Here is a 22356-nt window from a genome sequence, read left to right as displayed (position 1 = left end):
ATAGAGAGATTAGCCTCTATTTTTACAAGTGCTGGAGCCAAACATCATTGCAGTCTCTCCTGTTTTTGATTTGTTCCCAGGTTGTTAGTGAGTACTTTCCCGAACAGGCCACAGACTTTATTGAGGCCACAGTGGATGGTATGCTGGCTGCCAGCCCCACCTATGTCACGGCAGCTGGACTGTGGATGAAGATCATCCTAAAGGAGTGTGGAGATGCCATGCTGACCAGGTAAAACGGGAAACTGGAGAGGTTTTCTGCCTAAACTCTAGGCTTTTAGATCTTGCCTCATGTGTAATGAACAAAAATCTTGCTGTTTCTCCCTCGGACATAGAGTCGATTCCAACTCTGTTCCCACCCTAATCTAGGCAATGGCAGAATCAATAGCAATAGACAGAGAGAATCCAAGGAAAAGGAAGATGGTTGGTTATTTATTTGTCTGGCTTGTTGCCACAGTATCCAGCGAAGAAAGGCTTGAAAATAGACTCTGGGAAAAGACAAGAAGACAGAATGACTGACACTTGGAGGCATCCAGTTCTTAGGAGGCCTATGGCTAAGGGCTACCTGGATAAAAATAGCCCTGTAGTCATTCCCAGTGAGTCTGGAGCCTGGTCTCTGAGACCCACCCTCTTGCCAGGTTTCAGAGCCTGGGCTCCAGCCCGAGCAGGAACAGCTACACTTTTAGCCACATAGTGTAAGCCTCAGGCCCAGGTTGACCTGAGCTCTGAAACTCACTGCTGTGGGATTTTTTGGTGTGTAGACATACCCTTTAAGAATAGAAGGAGGGAGGGAGAAAACTATCATGTCTTTGGGATCCACTATTTATATGCCTTATTCTGGAGCCCAGTGCGTTAGGGCTAGATGAAAGGAGCACTCCACAAATCTTCTATCAAGGCGGGTGAAAGGCCTCAGGACAGGGAACCTCGCAGCAGAACTGCCACGCTTACAGTGTTTTGACGATGTGAAGGGTAGGAATGAATATAGAGGTTGTCACCTGTTCATAGTCCCAGGCATTTGCACACTGTGTTTAAAGCACTTGCATATTTTGTGCTTGTGGTTGTTTATGAATTGTGCATCCTTCGAGGCAAATGGTGGCATTTGGCTGCTTAAATCACACCTGCAAAATCTGGGCAAACAAAGCCTTCTTTGTGCATGTCAGCTGGTTTATTTAATGCATAGCTGGGCACCACCACATTAAATTATCTGGTATGTACAGGGAAACCTCGCTCAGGGGCGGCTCCAGGCCCCAGCACACCAAGCTGCGTGCTTGGGGCGGCATGCCGCAGGGGGTGCTCTGCCAGTCGCCGAGGGCGGCAGGCAGCTAGTGGACCCCCGCAGACGTGCCTGCAGAGGGTCCTCTGGTCCCGCAGCTTTGGTGGAGCATCTGCAGGCATGCTCATGGAGGTCCACCGGAGCCGCGGGACCAGCGGACCTTCTGCAGGCACGCCTGCGGGAGGTCCACCAGAGCTGCGGACTGGCGACTGCAGAGCACCCCGCTGCGTGCTGCCGTGCTTGGGGCGCGAAATGGCTAGAGCCACCCCTGACCCCGCTATAATGTGCCCTACAATAACACGAATTTGGCTATAATGCGACAGGTGCCTGGGCTGCCCCAGGCCAAAAAGAAAAAGCGGCTCGAGCGCTCGCAGAAGCGCAAAATAAATAAATAAATAAAGTGACCAGTGTGCAACGGAAGTGCAAAAGAAAAAGAAAAAAGAGAGAGAGAGAGAGAGAGAGGCTGGAGCGCCCCAAGGAAAAAAAAAAAAAAAAGCAAAAATGGAATGTGCCTTCCCACTGCCTCTTCCCACCTGCCCCTGCTCACCCTTTTGGAGAGAAGAGCCACTCTCTTCCCGGCTGCTCCTCGCTCTTCCTCAGCCCGCTGCACGCCTCCCAAGTGTTTCCTCTCTCACTGCATGGCTGAGAGCCCCTGCTGCTGGAGCTCCACCCTTTCAGTTACTGCTGTGGGCAGTTCGCAAATGAAAGAAGTTTTCTGCCCAAGAGAAATCGACCTGCTTGAAACTGACCAGCTTGAAATGGTAGACTTCTATACTGCGATTCCGCATTTAGCGCGATCCAATTTTTGGACCCCGATCATTGTGTTATAGCGGGTTTCATTGTATGTTTGTGTGTCAGTGTTAATTTACAGCCAAGTGTGGGCAATTGTTGTGGGTTAAAGTTACACAGACATATTTGAACGTTTGTTTCATGGAATTTCTAAAAGCAGCAAATGGCTAAATAAAGGTTTTGATTCTGTAGAATGAATGGAGAGAAAGAAAAAGTGACATTTCTTTCTGGTTTTGTTCTGCAGGTGCCAGCTATCCTGAATATAATATATAGCCACATGCCTACTATCCAGGAGGGCATCTGAGGCAGTCCCCTGCTGGAGGCAGTGTCCATTCTAGCTCACCATCACCTAGAAGCAGTGATCTCCAGCCTCCTCAGAAAACATCTGCCGATGGACAGGTATATACCACTACCATTGCATTCATCTTGTAAAACATGGATCCCACAGCTTTAGTGGGAGATGTAGGGCTTTATTTAAGCAGCAGACATTTCGGGATAATTCCTGACGGTTACTAGCCTGGGTCTTTCTCCAGGAAGGTCCAAGAGCATATTAAGGTGGGGTGTGGAGAGAAATTAAGTGTCATTCTGTTTCCATTAATTCATAACTGCTTTGACATCCTAAAGACCTAACTTTACTGGTATAACTGGAGTGTATTGTTGGAAACATCTACTTTCTAGCAGGGCTGGTTTCCAGGGCTTTTGCTGCCCCAAGCAGCAAAATGTGGGGAAAGAGCTGTGATCACGATCTGCAGCTCTACCACTGCCGCTTCAGTCTGGTAGCAATTCCGCGGCTGGTCCTTCGCCCGAGAAGGAGTGAGGGACCAGCCGAATTGCCACCAAAGACCCAGACGTGCCGCCCCTCACCATTGGCCGCCCCAAGCAGCTGCTTGCTGGGCTGATGCCTGGAACCGGCCTGGCTCTCTAGACACCTGAATTGACCTCACTTTGGAAATTAGCAGTGGCTGTTGGTTTCTGGTAGCATGACAGCTTCAAGTCCAATCCCTGGCTGATTACAAAGAATAGGCCAATATTGTCATCAGACCGCTTGGTATCAGTGAGGGTGTGGCTGCTAGAATAGAGTTGCCATCCTTGGGACTTAAAACTGGACTGGAAGCAGATCCATCATTTCATTTAAAGATCCCTAACTGAGTTATCAGTTATCCGTGTTGGAATCTAAGACCATAAGAATGGCCATAGTGGGTCAGACCAAAGGTCCATCTAGCCCAGTATCCTGTCTTCCGACAGTGGCCAGTGCCACATGCCCCAGAGGGAATGAACAGAGCAGGTAACTGTCAAGTGACCCATCCCCTGTTGCCCAGTCCCAGCTTCTGGCAAACAGAGTGTAGGGACACCATTTGTGAAGGGAACCTAGGATGGCCATGAATATTCATTCTCATAATTGTATGTCCAGTTAGTAGGAATGTGGCTTTTCTTCATCAACTTGCCTTCCAAACCCTGGATCTTTGGGAGCCACATGCCCATGAGTCCATATTTACTGGGAAGTGGGAAAATAGGAACTGAAGTTGGCGCCTGTGTTCTGTCATTCTGAAGTCTAGTATTAATGGTTAGGTTGCAGTAAGACTAGGTCACTTAACCTAGTTCTGTAACTGGAAACTCAATATTTAAACAGGAGGAGCGTTAAAGGAGGACAGTACTCCTAACTTTCTCCTCATAGGCAAGGAGAACATTTGGTCTTTACTTAAATAGACGATTCAATCTGAGCCACAAAAGAGTCCAGGGTCACATGTAACTTCTATTAAATTGCAGTGACACCACTGAGCTGTGGAGATCTCTGGGAGACCCCTTGCTTGCCACTCAAGTCCACAGGTCCTAATAGAAAATAAAGACTTCAACAAGCCAAGAAGGAAGCGTCACCTCAGAGACTGAAACTGACAGGCATTTGGCAGCTGCTGAACCTCTCTCAGTAAGTTAGATGACAGACACGCCTTTCAGGCTTTCCTCTGCCCTGTGACAATCCTGCTGCTGGAAAGCTAGAAGTGTGGTAGAATATTGCTGTGTGGGCACCTCTCCTCTGATGTACTGTTTCCCTGAGTCCAGCTCTGCTGTCTGTGGAACAAATATGGCAGGTTTAGAGTACGTGGCTGATTTACTTAATAATATCTGGCAATTAGAAAGTCTTTGAACCAGGTTTCTCACAGTGCTTTGCAAATATTCCTGAGGACTCACAACATGCCTTGGTAGGTCATACACATTTTTATAGATGTGGGAAACTGAGCCACGAGTTAAGGGAGTTGCTCGCAGTCATTCAAGTTACTGGCAGAAGTGAGAATTCAGTACAGCAGATATCAGAAGGGGAGAGAGGGTGTGATGAACATAAGAACATAAGAAAGGCCGTACCGGGTCAGACCAAAGGTCCATCTAGCCCAGTATGTGTCTACCGACAGTGGCCAATGCCAGGTGCCCCTGAGGGAGTGAACCTAACAGGCAATGATCAAGTGATCTCTCTCCTGCCATCCATCTCCATCCTCTGACGAACAGAGGCTAGGGACACCATTCTTACCCATCCTGGCTAATAGCCATTTATGGACTTAGCCACCATGAATTTATCCAGTCCCCTTTTAAACATTGTTATAGTCCTAGCCTTCACAACCTCCTCAGGTAAGGAGTTCCACAAGTTGACTGTGTGCTGCGTGAAGAAGAACTTCCTTTTATTTGTTTTAAACCTGCTGCCTATTAATTTCATTTGGTGACCCCTAGTTCTTGTATTATGGGAATAAGTAAATAACTTTTCCTTATCCACTTTCTCAACATCACTCATGATTTTATATACCTCTCTCATGTCCCCCTTAGTCTTTCTCTTTTCCAAACTGAAGAGTCCTAGCCTCTTTAATCTTTCCTCATATGGGACCTTCTCTAAACCCCTAATCATTTTAGTTGGTTTTTCTGAACCTTTCTAGTGCTAGAATATCTTTTGAGGTGAGAGACCACATCTGTACACAGTATTCGAGATGTGGGCGTACCATGGATTTATATAAGGGCAATAATATATTCTCAGTCTTATTCTCTATCCCTTTTAATGATTCCTAACATCCTGTTTGCTTTTTTTTTTTTTTGGTGTTGGGAGGAGATCTCATTTTTACCATGCTCTCCTTTCAGGCAACATGTGCCATCTTTGAGGTGGTGTCATCACTGCAGTCAAGCGAAGCTGTGCAGGAGCTGCTCCCAGAGCTGTTTCCTGTTCTCCTGCAGCAGGTCAGCCGAACCTTAGGACAAAAGATGCCTTTGCCAGTGATAAGAAGCCGGAGACTATTCCGAAAAGACCGACAACATACTGAGGGCAACCCTTGCTGGTAAGGCAGAGAAACAAAGAGAATTCCAATAGAGTTGTGTGACACTCCCCAGGAATTTCCAGGTTATGAGGCACCTTACTATCGCCTGCCCTTAGAGTGAGGAAGTCTTGTCTGTGTCTGCTGTGGGTCAGTTCCCTAAAATGACCAGGCTCTGGCAAAACAAGCACTGCCATCCAGGCCTCCTCAGACCCCCGTCTCTTTGTACAGGTTAATGATAGGCACACACCAACCCCCGAGTCTTCTGACCATTCCGTATAGTGTCCAGACCTTTATCCACTGAACACTCACAGAATTACCAGGCCTGCTGTTCCCAATGGAACAGTACACACCAGTTTATTACTTCTACTTTAGACTCTATACTTTATTACTTATACTCTATAATGCAAAACACACAGCACTTAGATATATTTATAGTGCAAACAAGAGCAGAGATGATCAAAGAACAGAGATTCCAGTGATAGTGAGTAAGAATGCAAGCCAAAAATGGTTACATGTATAATGAAATCATAACATGCTCCTAGAGACTAAACTTAACCAACAGGTTAACCTGTCTAAAGATGTTTCTCACTCAACGTTCTCAACCAAGCCTGATAGCGACCCCGCTGTCTGTCTCGCTGTCCATCTACTTCCTAAGTGAAAGATGCCTGGGTGTCTTCTTTGTCCCCCAAATATACTAGAGCAAACCTTTGAGGTGTACCCCAAAATTGGGTCCCCACCCCCTGTCTACTTCCTGTTACTTTTCTTTCTTTGAAGTTCACAGTCCTTCTGAACCGAATGTGTACCCTACATGCTTAATTTACATGTAAACAAACAGATGGAGAAACATTTCTTGCCCGAAAGAAAACCATTTTTTCACCTTTCCTGGTGACTAGTCCCTAGACACAGATTATAAGAATGTAATTTTCAATGCATAGACATGGCTCTTTACACAGCATCTGTAGTTGTGTTTCACAATGATATTGGTGACATGAGCTTTTATTTGAGACTCGTATGGCAATCTTTTAGTGAACTAGAATGTACATACCACACCCCTCAGCACCCACTCTGTGCCCCTCACCAGTTAACACTAAGATATTCCTGAGTCATCAGTGGGCTTCAACTCTGGTAGCCCATTAATGTACATTTCCCACCAATCTCACAACAGTTTCTATTATTGTTGTGTTTCTTTACTCCATGCCAACAAGGTGCTCAAATTACAGACTTCCTGGTTTTATAATGTCTCTGACTTTTCCTAGGAAACCAGGATCTAAACTCTGTTCACGGATGGGCAGCGAGTATAAAATAAACATAAGGAAGTACGACTTCACACAACACATGGTCAACCTGTGGAACTCATTGCCAAGGGATGGTGTGAAGGCCAAAAGTATAACTGGGTTTAAAAAAAGAATTAGATAAGTTCATGGAGGACAGGTCCATCAGCGGCTATTAGGCAAGATGGTCAGGGATGCAACCCCAAGCTCTGGGTGTCCTTAGGCCTCTGACCACCAGAAGCTGAGTCTGGACAACAGAGATTGGATCACTTCATGATTGCCCTGTTCTGTTCATTTCTTCTGAAGAAGCTGGCATTGACCACTGTTGGAAGACAGTATACTGGACTAGATGGACCATTGGACTGACTCAGTAAGGCTGATCTTATGGTGGCCACAGTGACTCAGGTTTTCAAGCATGGGTGCCTAAGTTTTGTCCACAAAACTTGAATTTGTTCCCATGGATGGGTACCTAGCTATGTGAATTCTGGTGTTGCAGACACAAGTGTATATTCTGCTCATGCTGTTGGCCTATGCGCAGGCCCATTTTAGATACCTCTATGTGACGGGTGGTATGCTGTGCCCCAGCCTCTTCCATGAACACAGACTGCTCTGAGTCCCTCCAAAGTGTTCTAGGATGCCTGCTCCTGAGATCCTGGTGGTAAGGGCTCTGACTGTTTGACCCCAATGGATGATCTTAAGTCATCTTTACTCTTGACTTTTGTTTTCTTTCTCCTCCCGCTTGTCTCTCAGGGGACTTCTCCATCCTCACCTTCTCTGTGGCTTGTACTTTTGTGTCTAGGTTCCTCCAGCCCCTTTACATATATTTCCTCTTTACCTGGCCCTGCAGGTTTTACTTCCACCCTCCTGGGCCTCCACACATGCCTTGGTGTCCCTGTCAGAAAGGGATCCCAGTCCATGCCCAGGAGAAGGCAGTGGGGCAATCCATCCACTACCCCTACATGTTTCTGCCTAAACTTCCCCTTGATTTCCAGAGTCACCTCTGCCATTGGGCAAAATGTATTGTCCCCATGTACATATTCAGTTTTGATCCTACCTCTGGGATAACCTATACTCAGGTATGCTCAGGGAAACTCTGAAGAAACGTCCAGAATCATGCAGTCCATGATCTCCCCCCCCCAGTTTGAGTACCTGGCCTTACCAGTGAGTGGCGCAATCTTTCAATTTCTATCCAAATGCACAGAGGCATAATCCCTCAATCCATCTTTCAACTCTCCATTTCTGGCAGTAGTTTTCTGTGGACAGGCCCCACCTCATCCAGCATGGCTGCCTTAATCACGTCCTAATCTCTTGCCCGCTAATCACTAAGAGCCATATATGTGCTTCCCCAGTTAAATGGGGTGTCAGTCGAAAGGCCCACATTGTTCTGTCCCTATGAGGTCTCACCGCTGCTCCTTTAAGAGTAACCAAAACCAGATCAGGGTTGTTCGCAGGTCCCATTTTACAGAGTCTGATCTCCTGTGCCTGGTTTCCATTTCCTGTAACAGGACTCGCCAGACTTTGTGGGAGTTGTTTCCAGAACTGGGCTTGCTCCCGTATAAATTCCTTAAGTCTCTTTTTCTGTTAAACATAACAGTCAAGCAAAGGCTGTTTTTCTGCCTGGTGGGATTGTTGGAAAGTTGGTGGGGTCTTCTACACCAGCAGTTCTCAACCGGGCCGGTTTTAGGGGGTCTGCCAAGCAGGGCTGGCAGTAGACTAGCTGGGGCTTAGGGCAGAAAGCTGAAGCTCTGAGCCCAGCACCTGCACTAAAGCCCCGAGCTGCTGCACCCTGTGGAGTTAAAATCCAGAGCCAGGAGCCCCAAACTGATGCCTGGCAGTGCAGAGGGCTGGGACTGGGCCATGGAGTATTTATAGCTTGTTGAGGTGAGAGGAGGCTCAGAAACAGAAAGGTTGAGAACCCCTGTTCTATACTTCTCTTTGCTGCTTCACCACTCATTTCAGTGTGTTCCCTCCATCACCCAGACTGCCAAACCTCTACCCCGGCTTCTCCAGCAGGCTCTCCATTTGCATAGATAACAGGGAAATCCCTGATGAGCCACCTGATGTGACAGAGAGGGGTGTTGCAACCCCACAGCTTCTACAAACGCAGACCACGTTGAGACTTTCTTGCTTATAAACACCAACGTGTAGTCTATTTAATCCCCCTACCAATACATAGCACCTTTTTATCTTGTATCTCAACTTTCTAAACTCTTCTCCAAAATGGGGGGTAAGCTGTTTCCACTCAGAGAGCTCAGTTTGTCAGGCTCTTCCAGCTTTTTGTCTTGCTGTCTGGTCACCCAAAGAGAAACAGAAAGTGTGGAAAAATCAGGACAGGGAGTTGGGAGTAATAGGCACATGTATAAGATGAAGCCCCAAATATCGGGATATCTAGTCACCCAAGTTTCTTTCTCTGTCTGTTCCCCTCAAAGGGCTCCTGCACATGTCCTTTTATACAGTTTCCCTGTTAATGGAATGATTGGTTCCTTGACTCACTAGCCCCAATCTGACCTCGTAATCAGCTACACCTCTGTCCAATTAGGCTTTCTGTAAGGAACTGAATTAGTACTAATAGTGACCAGAGTGCTGACTCAAGTGCAAACCCTCAGCACTCTGTCACATCATATCTGGAGATACGACCCCAAAATATCCACTAGTGATCACCACACTCTATGCCCCCAGTTTTTGGGTCCTGATCATGTATCTTTTCTATATCCTTGTACTCTGCTAGTGCCCATACTCCTTGCAGAAAGTGAAAAATGACTGCAAAATTTTGTCCCTAGCAAAACTAGTTATATGAGATGTATGAGATAGAAACTTACCTCCTGGCATCAAGTCCTTCCAGGGACACTGGTATCCAGGATATTGCCAATGGATGAACTGTCAATGAACAGCAGACCTGACAAGTAACCTGGGCTTCCTGACTCTGTTCAGGCTGCACTTTTCTACTGATTGCTGCAGTTCTGTGCCTCTCTTTCCCCAGGTTTTCTGTCCAAGCGTTAGAATCTCTGCTTTTCAAAGTTGGGAATGAGAGACTGGTGAGAGTGCTTGGGAAGCAGAAAGCATGGATTCTGCTTGAAAACCCCCAGACTCACCATGAGGGAGTGTGCCTGCTGGTGAGGTAAGAGATCTTGGAGGCATCATTTTATCCTTGGGAATCAGTAGCAAATAGAGTGGCTGAGAGGGAACCTCCAGTTTATAGCTTTGTGTGGGGCGCCCTGGGTGGAAACACACATCTCTCACCCATAGATATCAGAGCTGTCTGCTCAGAGCAGCTGAGTTTTTGAAGTGTGCAATCGACCCCATAAGCGGTTTCTTTTGCCTTCCAGTGTTCTGCTAAGATCTGGACTAGTAACACCTGAGATCATCCAGAGCCTCCTCCCCTGGGTGAATTCCCCAATGGAAAACTTCCGAGTCACCAGCACAGCTTTCCTTGCCCAGGTAAGACACAGGGCTCCGAAGAGCAGTTTCACCATTAGACAATTGTCTGTTTGCCTTTCTTTTAGGGAGTTGTACAGTTCAGTTCATAGGAGTAACTGTCATTTTAGATAGTAGACTGGGTCCCCCTTTATATGGAAACCTGACAAGGAGCTTCATTCTACCTTTCGGAGTCATTCTCTCTGATATTTGTATTGCTGCCATTGCCTATACTAGCTACACAACCACAGGCGCTGGATGAGAGAGATACAGACAGAGTTTGAAGTACTGGACCTCTTCTGCCAAGTCCTAGTGCTGATACTAACCAACAGCTCCTGATTTTGGTTTCACTCAGCAGATCTTCGGAATGAACCTAGTGTCCTAATACTATAAAACAAGCAACATACAAATACATTCACAACTATTGTAGGTTCTCATGACTGTAGTATCTGAGTACCTCAAAACTCATTAATGTATGTATGTGTCCCCACAACACTCCTGGGAGGTAGGGAAGCACTTTTATTCCTATTTTACAGGCAGGGAGCTGATGCGCAGAAGGGCTAAGAGATTTGCCCAAGGTCACCCAGGAAGTCTTTGAGGGAGCAGGAAATTGAAGCTGGGTCTCCCAAGTCCTAGGCTAGTGTGATAACTGCTGGACCATCCTCCCTTTCTACAGCCCTCCTCTAACATCTGCATCATATTTCCCACTTACGCTAAGTAACTATCTTAGGGGCTCATCTGGTTCTAAGAAAAACAATCGATCTGTGCCTGGGATGGGCTGTTCCTGGGCTTTGAGGCTCCTTACAAGAGGCCTCATGGTCCTACTGCCCCTGCCCCAGGAAAAGAGCCACAAATCTGGGGCTGTCTATAGAGGCTTCATGAAAGCAGCCAATCAGAGCCCATCAAGCTCAGCTAAAAGATGCTGCAGGGCCTTAGCAGGTCAGTTCCTGCCAGGAACTGGAGGGGCAAGAAAGGGTGCTGCTCTCTGGCTGCAGAAATTCAGGGGATTGCCAGAGTTTGATTCTGGCAGCATTTGCTTAAGTTGGGTTTGCAGGAAGAGAGTCCTTAAGAACTTGAACCTTGAGGTGAGGGTGAAGCTAAAGTGGCCGGTAGGAAGAAGCAACAATGAACTGAAATCAAGCGGTACCTAGCTACTATTTACAGGGTCCATGGTTTGGAAGCCAGAGTTATGGGCAGGCCCTGGTTCCCCTACCACTTACAGTGGCATAAGCCCCAGGAAGGGGACAATGCTTACGGAGAGTTGAACAAAGGGCAGAATTTCAAGGACCCAGAGTTGGGGCTGGAGACCCTAGTGAGAGCAATGGGACTGTTCTTGACTAGCCCAGAAGGGTTTATTTAGCCTTTGGGACTTAGCCAGAGGCCTGAGCCACAGAAGACTCACTGAGGTCGGCTAGCAGGGTGTACCAGGGGTGAGAAAGGACTGTGGTACCAGACCTAGCCACTAAGAGGCTCTCAAAGGTGAGTGGATCCCTATTATAGTGCCCAAAGGAAGGCTCCATGTTTTAAGACATTTCTCATTTGTGTGGAATGATAAAATTACCTGTTATGTGCCAAGTATCAGAGGGGTAGCCATATTAGTCTGTATCTACAAGATTGTGGCTGTAGGAGGACTCCTTGTTTTCGTGTATTCCATGTCTGCTCAAATTCTATTCCCAATCTTAATGATCATATTGGGTCTAATGGACATGTTGATTTTATTTCAGCTAATGAGTGATCCCATGCTCAGGGAGAAGAAGTTGCTTAAGATTGTCTTACGCATCTTGGAAGAAAGGTCACAGGATAGAAACAGCATTGTCCGTCAGATGGCTGTAAGAGGCCTGGGAAATATAGTCGATGGGGCGCCTGTGAAGGTATGAGAGATTACTGAATAGGATGCAACATAAGTAGAGAAACCAAGGGAAATAATTGTTCAGAGTTTACAGAGGCTGCACACAATGCACTAGGCCAAATTCTGCTCTCTCCCATACCCTAGTAACCTCTTTGCAGTCAATACAGAGCAAGCTGGATCCTTTGGTAAACTGGGCATAAGCAAACAATGTGCACTTTAATATGACCATATGTAAATGTATACATCTAGGAACAAAAAATGCAGGCCATACTTACAGGATGGGAAACTTTATACCAGGAAGCAATGACGCTGAAAACACTTGAGTCATGGCAGATAATCGGTTGAGCGTAAGCTCCCAATGCGGTTGTGGCCAAATGGGCTGAAATGATCATTGAAGGCATAAACAGAGGAATCTTGAAGAAAAGTAAAGAAGTTATTTTCCTCTGAATATGGCACTCATGTGAGCGCTGCTGGAATACTGTGTCCAGATCAGGTGTCCACAATTCAAGAAGGATGCTGATAAATTAGAGAGGATTCAGAGAAGAGTCACAAGAATTATCAAAGGATTGGAAAATATACCTTTAGTGATAGACTCAAGGAGCTCAATCTATTTAGCTTTACGAAGAGAAGGTTAAGGAGTGACTTGAGGGCAGTCTATAACTACTCACATGGGGAATACATTTTGATAATGGGTTCTTCACATTAGCAAACAATGGTATAACAAGATTCAATGGGGAAAAAGGAAGCTAGATTAATTCAGACTGGGAATAAGACATTTTTAATGGTAATTTTAATTAACCATTGGAACAATTTACCAAAGGTTGTGGTGGATTTTTGGTCACTAGCAATTTTAAAATCAAGATTGGATGTTTTTCTAAGAGAGATACTCTAGTTCAGAGACTATTTCGGAGAAGTTCTATGTTATGCAGGAGGTCAGACCGGATAATCACAATGGTCCCTTTTGGCCTCGGAATCTAAGTAACTAGAAATCTAATAATAGGATTACACAGGTGTATTATGGCACCGAGTTTGGCTCATTGTAGCTAGCACCTGGTCTGAAATATAGCTATAGGTCTCTGGGGGAAGAGAGGGTTGATGAAATTCCCACAGCTTCATAACTGCTAAAGAAAACTTTTATTATGAGTGTGATCAGCGATAAGTGTTCTTTAATGTAATATATTTGTACAGGTGAAAAAGCACAAGAAGTTTCTTCTGGACATACTGATCAAGGCCTTAAATGACACTTCCAGTTCTGAAGTGATTGGCGAGAGCATGAAAGCACTGGCCAAAGTCCTGAAGGAGCTGAAAGAGAAGGACATTGGTTCTTCCTTCAAAGACCTCACCCAACAGATCCAGACCTACTTTGACGATGTATGTGAACAGAACTCTCCAAATCCAGTTCAACCGATCTTGATTAGACTCGATTTACGATGTGTGATGTGGACTCCCTGGGCATTGCTCATGTCAGAGTGCAGAGATTTTAGGCCCCAGGGAAGGGAGGTGTTTTACGGAGGAGGAGAACATTAGGAGGATGGGGATGACATCCCTGCTCCAACAGTCTCACCCTTCTGTTCTTCTTGATTGCCACTGGGAACCTCAAAGGAAGTCTGAATACTAGATTAGGTAGCTAGATAACCATGAAAAGGGGGTTACAGAGTGCAATAGAGAGTGTTGTGCCTGCTCTATACCATTTTTATGTGAGAGGGTTGGAATGATAATTCTGTAGTGCAGAGAATTTTGAGATTTCAAATTTTGGGTTTGTTCCTATTTGTGGGAACCCCTCCCCCAAACTTCAGAACTCCTTGTGAAACAGAATTACTATTCTCAACCTAGCTCTGTTGGAAGCCTTGGCCTGGGGCAGTCTGCACTCAGACTATCCTGGGAACCCAGGAAACTCTGGGAGCTAGAGGTGCCAGGGAGTTGCAAATTTGAAAGCCTGGACTCCCAGGGTCATAGAATCATAGGGTTGGAAGGGACCTTAGAAGGTCATCTAGTTCAACCCCCTGCTCAAAGCAGGACCAACCCCCAGATTTTTACCCCAGTTCCCCAAATGGCCCCCTCAGGGATTGAACTCACAACCCTGAGGTTAGCAGGCCATATGCTCAAGCCACTGAGCTATCCCTCCCCCCGAAGCTGGGGGTGTGGAAGCCTATGATCCCAGTCAGCCTGCTAGATTGGCTGCCAAGGAGCTGGATGGGTGCACTGGCAAGACACCAGGCAGGTTTCTAAGGACCCCTGCCTGGCTTCCGGAGGAATTTCATCAAAATTGAACTGTCTCTAAAATATTTTCATGAATCAGCAAATTCGAACAAAGAATTGGTTAATTAAAGTTTTTCCGACTAGCTGTAGTTGGAATCACTCTACTTTAGCGTAGAAGAGACGGCTGTATGAGGTGCGTGATGGGATTGTCCCTTATTTACCAACTTGTGGTTCTTTCTTGGCTGTAGGAGGATGATGCTCTTCGCTCAATGGCCTTTGTCCTATTTGGCATCCTGGCTCAGTTAACAAAGAAAAAATGGAAGGCCTATTTTGCCAAGCAGGTTCGAAAGAGCTGGGTCACACTTCTGCTGCATCTGCAAGACCCAAGCCCCAAGGTTTCAATGGTAAGACCAACAGTAACTTATTTACTAAGCCAAAGGAATCTTCCTCCCAATGCCAGGGGAGCACTGCTATTCCTGCCTGTTATGGAGGCCCAAATTCTCCCCTCAGTTCATTGCCCTCCTGCTGATTCAGTTCCAGCCAGGTTGGTCCATGGCTGCTTCACCAGAATCCAGGATAGGTCATGGGTCTGACCCCTACAGGTCTCTGTTCCTGTCTGTCTCTGCACCCCAGGCCCCTGCCTCCCCAGAACAGAGGAGAGACCACAGCTGTGCCTGGTGAAGCAGCTTTCATCGGTATATCTGTTCCCAAAAGACATTGATGCTACCTCCAGGTTTCAGTGGAACCTCTCCCCTCTCCCCTCTCCCCTCTATTCCTGCATGTTTCTGCCAATTACATCCAGATGAATCCCTTTTTGTCCTGGAATAGATGAGCAGTCACACAGATGATTTCCCTTTGATTGAACATAGCACTCGGTAGGGAACAATTCAATGGTGTGACGCTCTTTTTCAGGAATGCAGAGCTACATTTCACCTCTGTTTCCCATTTTTGGGACTGAAGAGACTCCAACATGTGATCAATAAGCACCTTGGTGGCACAGATGAGCTGAAGCCTGAAGAGCTCCAGGTGGACATTTGCAGACACCTTGTGAGTGAGCTGTTGAACCGTATGAGATTATTGACTGGAGGGTGATGGGAAATGTAAATCTGCCCCATATTCCCATTTTTCCCACTTCTACCCAACCACCTGTTCTTTCCCTTATTTACCTGTGGTTCATAAAAACATGTGCTGGCAGTCAAAGGGCACTTCTAGCCAGAGAGAGCTCATGTGTCCCTGATTTCCTCTAGGCCAAAGAGAATGCAGAGCTGCTGGAGAACTTGTACAGCACCACCATCACATACTTCAGTTGCAGCTGGGAAGAGATCCGGGCAGTTGCCGCCAACTTAGCTGGTGAGAGATGATGCCCAGTGTCCCTTTTGATATTCCCATTGAGGGAGTCAGAAAAAATTCCCACTGTGCAGCACTGAGCTGCCATTAATCTCTCTGTGCCTCAGCTTCCCAGCCATAGATGGAGATGTTAATGTCCCTACCTCTCCAGGATGGTGGTCGGAGGAATTCATTAGTTGCTATAAAGGGCTTCAGGATTGTTGCAGGGGAAGCACGGTGCAGTCATTTCGCAGCAGCGGCTGGGACACCGTCACGTAGGGCATGGTGACACTTTGAGCTGGGGGTATAATTTCCAGCTTGATGAGACACACCCGCACTAGCCCTGTGTGCTAAAAATAGAGAGTAGCTGCGATGGCAGGAGCAGCAGGAGGTTTAACCACCCCAAGTATGATCCCATCCAAACCCCAAAGTCCATTCTCACAGTGGCTGTTCCTCCCACTGCTTGTGCTGCCTTAGCTACATGCTAATGCCAGCACTGTCGGAGCTAGTGTGGGCCCGTCCCATTGAACTGGGAGTGATACCCCTAGCTCAAAGTGCAGACCTACCCAGTGCTGTTCAGTGCTCCTCACTGTGACTTCATCACTGGGAGGCAAGCAGCCCACCTCCCCATAGCGCCTGCTGTTTCACCTTGCTGGCCACAGCACCTTGTCAAGGAAGCATTAGGGTCCTCCTCTTTGACCCAGCACACCCATGTGAGACAGGCAGGCATTGTGGCTCACCTATCAGTCACCTTGTGAGATCCCTGCTTAGAACTCACGTATTCCTGGCCTCAGTCCTTTGCTCAGACCACTAGACCAAGACACTATCTTAGTATGTCTCCAATAACTGACTGCAGTGGCAAGAGGAGCACAGACTGTTTCAAGCAAATGGGTTTTATGTAAACATTCTTTTTAAAAAAATGTCTCTCTCATTCTCTTCAGTGTGGATTCTAAACTGCTCTAGCATCCTCTTGCCCACAGCTCACCCTTAGGCCCACAGTAGGAGACCCCAAAGACCTGTCTAGGGGCTGCTAATATCACTTTGCACTCAACAAGGGAAGGTGGTGGTGGTGGTGTTGTTGTTGATTTGACATTGTGTATTTAGGCATCATCCTGGAACACACAGACACTCAGCGTATGAAATGGCTGGACCTGAAACATCTGCTGATGTGTAAGTGATAAATACAGCTGAAGTCCTGCTCATTAGTGAGTTGTTAAAAAGGAATTTAGCTGACAAGCAGCAGTAACCGATACCACTGGTGCAAAGTGCATCAGCCACACATCAAAGGACAAATTCACTCTTGCCCCGTAGAAAGTCAACCTTAATTTCCCCTGAAGGAGGAAGCTGCAGAAGGTGTGATATGAGTCAGTGCATCTCCTGGTTGTCCTGGCAATGCCCCCTCCCCAGCCAGTGCTATCCACACTTTGGGCTTTATTGGCTCTCTGTGGACTCCCCAAGTGAGAAGTAGCCACTTTCTGCTACCCCAAATTTCCCACCAGCAATTTTCCTTCCAGTAGGTGCCCTCTATCATGTGCAAACCAGCTTGGACCTGGCCTGTGTTAAATTCCAGGTTTAGTTGAGCTCAGGCAGTGGCTCCTGAATAGAGCTGGAAAATAACTGAAAAGTGGAAGCTATTGAAACAATGGACCTTCTTCCATTTGCAGCAGAGTGGATGACTTTCTGGTAGAGTCAGGGTCTCCCCACAGTTGGGAGCATGGAAGGGACCCAATGGGGGACCCTAAAGCTTTGTTTGTATTGGAGAGCTGCTGTAGTGTGGTATTCGGAAGTAATAAGTCTCGAGCTAGTTCAGGCACAGGTGACTATATGAAAAGTGCGGCCTATTCATCTCTCATGTATTTTCCACCCCAAAAGAAGGACTGAGCCCAGTTTCACATTTTCCATGGGATCATTCTGCTCAGGTACTTCAAGGTTCTGTGATCACGCTTAGCTGTGATTTGACAGTCTGTTCACTAACGTGATGCCCTCTGTAATTTCAGCTCTCCAGGTCCTAGAGAAAGACCCAAGTCCCACTGTCCAGCTGGTGGCAACTGAAATCCTAAGTGACATCTATTCTGGTGGAGTGCTTGAGGAATGAAGCAGAACGAAGACAAACAGAACAAGGCGCTCCAGTGGTATAAGGGCCCTACCATCAATCAAATGTTAACCCCACCCCTTGACCCCGGCAGCAAGATGTGTCATGTGACCCCTCTAAGAACTCCTCCCACTTTCCTCTACCAATCAGGATGGGTTTCGCCCCAATAGGAATGCCCCGAGAGAAGACTTGACCAATCAGGGGGAGTTCCGGGGCAGGTGACCTGTCTTTTGTGTGACCCCTCTAAGAACTCCTCCTGCCGCCATCTACCGATCAGGGTGGGTTTCAGCCACTGGGGATCACTCCAAGAGGAGATTTGTCCAACTGGGGGGAATTCTGGGGTGGGGTGACCCATCCGGAAGTGCTTCATGTGACCCTTCTAGGAACTCTTCTCACCACCCTTTACCAATTGCGATGGGTTTCAGCTGCAGAGGACTGCCCCAAGAGGAGAGTTGACCAAAACAGGGTAGGTTCTCGGAAGGGGTGAACCTCCCAGAAGAGGGTCGTGTGACCCCTCTAAGACCTCCTTCCAATGCCCTCTGCCAATCAGAGTGCAGCACATCACCTCATAAGTCCCAGCGCTGGGCAGAGGAGGCCATCTCTTACCAAGAAGATGTGTTTTATGAATTGTGGAAAGGCTGAGAGGAGACATGGACTCCTTTACCACCCCCCAGAGAACTTCAGACTTTGTTTTAGTCCCGAGGATCTTTGGGCTTGTATGGATAAAGCGCTATAGCAGTTACAGTTCCGAGGAGGGCCCTTTGACTCGACCATTAATAGATACCTTGGGACCCAACCCCAAACCCTTGTGAAGAACCCCGATGAGTGTGATGACCCCCCCCAAAGTTGGAAGATGATCATGGCTTGGGGGAGTCACTGGTGGACAAGGTGAACGGGAAAGACGTTGCTCAGGTAAATGAATGATTAAGAAGCGATGGTCAATTATGGGGGTATAATGGGGTTAGGAATCGACTTGGTATTTCATAAATCTAAGAACAAGCAGGGGGTTGCTTATACTGTTTTTTGTCTGAAAATCTCTCAACAGCTTGACGATGCCTTTCAAGAGGCCTTTCAGAACTTACACATCGGTAGCCCTGTCGTGCATCAGCTGTTTTTGCTCCTGTCTGAGATGCAGCTCTCAAGAGGAAAATCCAGAAAAGAACAAAATAGAAGAATGAACCAGCTCAGAGTCCTTCGTTTTAGGGGTCAAGGCGTCCATTTTTACAGGTGGCTGTCGAAGGTTGTGTTAAACCAGGCAATTAATTAAACTTATTTAAATGTGTCCCTATGACTGTATCCCCCTCCATATTTGTGTTAGTAAAAGACGGTACCAAGAACAGTCCTGTCTCCACAGACAGCTCTGTTAATGAAAATATATTACATCCCCAGGGAAGTTGGGAGCTTTGGTGGGGTAATCCTCTTTTTCGAGTGGCCAAAAAGCATAATAAAACTTGAAATAGAAGACAGGTAACAGCTTGGCTTTCAGATCGGATGCTTTCACTTTACACAAACTGGTTCAAATACGTTTTAAAAGAAACAGGAGCCTTTGAAAAAGGTTATGAACAGACATTTACTGATGAGCTATTTATAGTGGATGAAGCCTTAACCAGGAGCCAGAGACCTGTATACTGATTAAAAGATTATGAGGGTGAGACAGTTACTGGATCTTTTTACCCTGAAGAATTACAAAAAGTACGGTAAACCCCAAACAAGACAGGATTTACAGGATTGAAAAAGTTCTAGCGGATAAAGGAAAAGGGAGAAAAAAGCAGCTACTGGTGAAATAGTTCGGGGGAGCGATAAGTTCAACAGCTGGGTGGAAGCTTCTCAACTCTGTGACATTTAGACATGAACAAAACAAACAAACAAACAAAAAGATTGCTCCTGCAAAGACAGAGAGAGAGAAAAATGAGCGACAGCAGGTTTTACATTACTTTGCCCAGCAATGCCAGCACTGCAGTTTTTCCTCAGAACACCAGCTTGAACTTTACAATACTGCTAATTAAGCCCTAGGATCTCCGGAGTGCCTGGGAGGTAGGTTTGTGGAAATACAATACCCGCACAGCCAGAACACTATCAACGAAGACACCCCTTTTGAAATCACCTTTGGAGATATGGCATGGAGTTTTATCCTACGACAAGGTTATTACTCGTCCATACCCGAATTATTGGATCATATGAACAGTACTGTGGTTCATCATCCCACACCGCCTGAGGTGGTCATGAACTACGACCCTAGGGGTAGAAAAGTTAGTCTTAAATCCGCCGATTTTACTTGTATGATTTCTATCAGCGGGGAGCTAGCTAACATTCTAGGTTTGGGCCTGAAGCACAGCATCCAAAAATTCCCCTTCTCAGCAGACATCACAGGGCTTTTAATTTCTTGTGTCTGTTCACAGATATTGTAGAACACGAATTTGTGGGGGACTTTTCTGTTCCCCTGTTACGCTGTGTCCCTGTCCAAGGAAGGAACAACAAGTTTGTCACCATCACCTACGATAAACCTCATTACCGTCAGAAAACACCACATCGATACCATTGCCATTAAAATAAAGACAGATCAGAACAGACACGTCTTATTTTGCATTGGTGAGGTGATCATCAAGGTGCACCTGTTTCCCTGGAAAGAGCAAGGTTTCTAAAAAGCAAAATATTATGGTGATCCTAAAAAACTACAGCGACCCCACCATCTACAGGAACTATTACAAAGCCCAAGTGGGATATGCCCTTCCTGGATGTACGGGGCTGGCGTGGGTGGAATATTCCGTAACCAAGCCTCTGCAACCAGACTTCGAGGCAGAACACTGCGTGCGAGAATACATGAATCTGGTACAGACAGCTGGTAAACACGTGAAAGATTGTTCTCTGTTAATCAACCGTGAGGAGTTTGCATGGGGTTACACCTTGTTTGCCTTGTTTCCTCCCGACCAGGAATGCGCCAATCACTGTTCCCTGTTTAAAACTGGGAACCTGAGAGCAGAAATACATTTTGGGACGGCTCTAACCGTTACCATCAATATGATCGTGTATGGGGTTTTTGACAACGTCATAGAGATAAATCAGAGGAGAAATGTTCTGCTTGACTATATGTGAACATGGACACCGTGCAGCTTTCACGTGTCTCATCAACGACCCCTTACACAAAAAAGAATTCCCTTATGATTGGCTCCCTGGCAGCAAGCTGTCTCAGAGACCCTTAGGTTTGGTGGTCAATATGCATCCACATAACCAACCTGGTGAACACTGGCTCACCTTGTATCTGGCGAAGTGTAACCATGGAGAGTTTTTTGACTCATATGGGCACCCCCCCCCCGAATAGCGTGTTGTTTCCTAAAAGCATTATGAAATTTTTAAACAAAAATGCCACACACAATGTGTTCCACAATAGACAATTACAAGACCCCCAGTCTGTCGCCTGCAGCTATCACTGCGTGTTTTTCTTACATCATCGTAGCAAGGGTTTAATCTTTTGACTTAGTGCAAAACGACCGGATGGTGATGAATTTTGTAAAACTAAATTTAAATTTTTAGCATATCTAGGCTTGCTTAAAACATGTTTCAACAAGCCCAGACATGTGTATCTTGAAATGATTTTTATAGCCATGTTATCCAATACTCTCAGGCATAACAGACAATGTTCGTTTGGCATTCTCCAACACATTTTTTATAAAGTAACTTTTCCCACAGTTGCTAGGCCCCGCAAGAATTGCAGAAAAGGGATGTTTCCACCTCGGATCCATTTTTAAAGCCATAGGGCAGGGTTTTAAACCCTTCTCCTAGGACCTTCTTGGTGGAAATGACTTCTCTTAAGGGTTTTTGTCTTTATTTGCCACTGATTTTTGATCCTTATGATAGAGGGCTGCTGCACCTCTATCTTTTTGGACGTGTTTTCTCACAGTCTCGTGCAATAGTCCAGAACTAGATCTTTCAAACTGTCCAAGTTGATCTTTTCACAATTTGCTACGTTCAGGGTAATACCTTTGACTTTCATGCAGGCCTTTCTTTCCGGCAGCTTATACCTGTATGTTTTCGGGCCTGCCGACACAAACTCGGTGATGTGTTGATCTGGCGGGATCTTGCCTAAATAATCCCGCAGAGGAGGATTCCAGTCACCCTCCCTTTTCACAAATTTCACCAAGTCAGTGTCATGGTACAGGCACCGCTCTTGCAACCTGTCTAGCAGGTTGTTTAGTTCTATGTGGGCATAAGTAGTGGTGAAACAGGCTATGAAAACACTGGTATTTCCAGAGAAAGAGTACTGGTCTTTTGGGTCTTTCCAAGACACTCATGCTGTTTCACCGTCGATAATCTTGCAGGATGAAACCTTATAGTTGGGGGAAAACAGGTACTGAAAGAGTTTGTCAGGGTCTGTCACACTGCTGGTGTTGGGTAGGTTTGTGGAGCAGATGCTGCTATTAATTATTATTATTATTAATCACATGAAACTGTCTTGTAAACTTAAAAATAAAATATTCATTAGGTATTTTTCTACTTAAAAGTCATAGCTTTAAAACAAAATAATCCACTTCAGGCTGTATAACAAACAGAAGTTTTGAGTTTGTTTCTACCATTTTAAAACAACAAACAACAAACCCACAAACTTTTTAAATACACCTCATTTTGCAAAATAAAAACCAAACTGCTTTTAAAATCAACTTTTAAAATCCAGTTTAAAACGCATTTTGCACACTAAAAAATGTCTTTTAAACTGTTAGTTTGAAACACACCATTACCATCAGTTTGCAGCCATATAGTTAAAAAAAATAATCCCACCTATGTTTTACAGAGAGAGAGTTTAAAATACAGTTTGCAACAAAATAGTTTTCAATAAACCCACACACATTTAAAAGCCAATT

At 46.0% G+C, this 22356-nt stretch overlaps 1 protein-coding gene and 1 long non-coding RNA gene across 2 annotated transcripts in view; both read left to right on the top strand.

Moving 5' to 3' along the window:
* Positions 1-22356, top strand: part of LOC120406881 (maestro heat-like repeat-containing protein family member 2A) — a 282231-nt gene that overhangs the window by 133050 nt on the left and 126825 nt on the right. The window lies entirely within an intron of this gene.
* LOC120407107 lies at positions 15070-17640 on the top strand. The gene is made up of 3 exons (XR_005599793.1): positions 15070-15129; positions 15330-15432; positions 17406-17640. It is a non-coding gene; the product is annotated as an uncharacterized LOC120407107 (long non-coding RNA).

The sequence above is a fragment of the Mauremys reevesii genome, linkage group 5 (assembly GCF_016161935.1).
Source record: "Mauremys reevesii isolate NIE-2019 linkage group 5, ASM1616193v1, whole genome shotgun sequence".
Classification (NCBI taxonomy): Eukaryota; Metazoa; Chordata; order Testudines; family Geoemydidae; genus Mauremys; species Mauremys reevesii.
This window is presented reverse-complemented; position numbering and strand designations above follow the sequence as displayed.